The 1,981-nt window shown below is 40.4% G+C and overlaps 1 pseudogene; it reads left to right on the top strand.

Annotated features, from left to right (window-relative positions):
- Positions 1–565: 565 nt before the first annotated feature.
- On the top strand, positions 566–1,444 carry LOC103267780 (annotated as a pseudogene).
- Positions 1,445–1,981: the final 537 nt, after the last annotated feature.

The following is a 1,981-nucleotide window of genomic DNA, read 5'->3' as shown; positions in this document are numbered from 1 at the left end:
CCTCCTTCTTGGTATATACCTGGAGGAATTAAATTACTTTACAAAAAATATACCTGCACATGCATGTTTATTGCAGCACTTCTTATAATCACAAAAACATGGAACCAACTGTGCTGCCCATTGAAACTGGACTGGATAAAAAAATGTGATACATATACTTGATGGAATATTATGCAGCCATAAAGAAGAACAAAATTGCAGCAACTTCGATGGATTTGAGTCTATAATACTCTGAAACAAAGAACTAAGTACCACAAATTCTCACCTATAGGCAGACCCCGAACATTTACCATAATACTATAAGAAAGGGATTGGCAGTAGCCAGAAACTACCGGGGTGGAGTGAGGGCATAACATTAATAAGGGTGCCCAATATCAAAACAGAAAAGATCAACAAAATTAGGTGGTTGCCCCAGAAGAATGCCACTCAGTTCTTACTGTCCACCAATGATAAAACTTTAAAATTATGGAAAATCAGCAAAAGGGACAAGAGACTGGAAAGGTATAACTTGAAAGAGGAAGATGGAAGGTATAGAGATCCTACTACAGTGACTATACTACGAGTGCCCGTCTTTAGGCCCATGGATCTAATGGTCGAGGCCAGTCCACGAAGAATATTTGCCAATGCTCATACATATCAGTTTCTATTAATAACTCAGTTTCTATTAATAGTGATTATGAAACATATTTATCTGCAGATGACTTGCGGATTAATCTTTGGCATCTGGAAATTACAGATAGAAGTTTTAATAGTGTGGATATCAAGCATGCCAATATGGAAGAGCTAACTGAGGTGATCGCAGCAGCAGAATTCCATCCAAACAACTGTAACACATTTGTATACAGCAGCAGTAAAGGAACTATTTGGTTGTATGACATGAGAGCATCTGCCCTCTGTGATAGGCATTCTAAACTGTTTGAAGAACTTGAAGATTCCAGTAACAGGTCATTTTTTTCTGAAATCATCTCCTCTATTTCTGATGTAAAATTCAGCCATAGTGGTTTGATATATGATGACTAGAGACTATTTGTCAGTCAAAATTTGGGACTTAAATATGGAAAACAGGCCTGTGGAAACATACCAGGTTCATGAATACCTCAGAAGTAAACTCTGCTCACTGTATGAAAATGACTGCATATTTGACAAATTCGAATGTTGTTGGAATGGATCTGACAGTGCTGTCATGACTGGATCATACAATAATTTCTTCAGAATGTTTGACAGAAACATAACCCTAGAAGCATCACGGGAAAACAATAAGCCTGGCATGGTTCTGAAGCCACGCAAAGTCTGCGCAAGCAGCAAGTGAAAGAAGGATGAAATAAGTGTTGACAGCTTCGACTTCAACAAGAAAATCCTCCACACAACCTGACACCCCAAGGAAAACATTATTGCTGTCGCTACTACAAACAATCTGTATATATTTCAAGACAAAGTGAATTAGGGTTGGCATTCCTAGCAGAAGAGCCCACTTCCTGCTTAGTTGAGATAGTTGAATCTAGCATTCGTACCTATAAGAGAGAGGTTCATTGTGGCACCCCTTTCCAGTGTTCGACAGTGTGCCGTTCGACAACGCATTGCATAGCTACGTGGAGAAAGGTCTGTGCTTCACCACTGTGGTCTTCTCCATGCCTGCTAGCCATTTAGGTGAGGGTAGGGCACTTTCAACTTAAATGACTTCTTGCACCGTCTTGCCTAGTGGACTAGATTGGACTGTGTCAGCATTGATTTACTCCACTCTCTATGCCTTCCATTGTGATGATGTCAAACCCAGTGAAAGCCTTCAGTCATGCAATGGGATTTAATTGTGTATCCTCATTACTGTAACATCTGTGGGGTACATCCCTTCCCCCATTTTAAAAAATTAAATGCAGCTCATTCTTACTGTGGCTTGTAGCATTCCTCCACTTCTGGCCTCCTGGACTCTTCTCCTTCATCTCTCTTACCCTTGCCCCCTCCACCCGGTCTTGGTGGTGGTATA

This window comes from Carlito syrichta, unplaced genomic scaffold (assembly GCF_000164805.1).
Source record: "Carlito syrichta isolate Samal-C Ts95f unplaced genomic scaffold, Tarsius_syrichta-2.0.1 Scaffold25343, whole genome shotgun sequence".
NCBI lineage: Eukaryota > Metazoa > Chordata > Mammalia > Primates > Tarsiidae > Carlito > Carlito syrichta.
The sequence above is the reverse complement of the archived record's forward strand: the minus strand, read 5'-3'. Positions and strand labels throughout refer to the sequence as shown.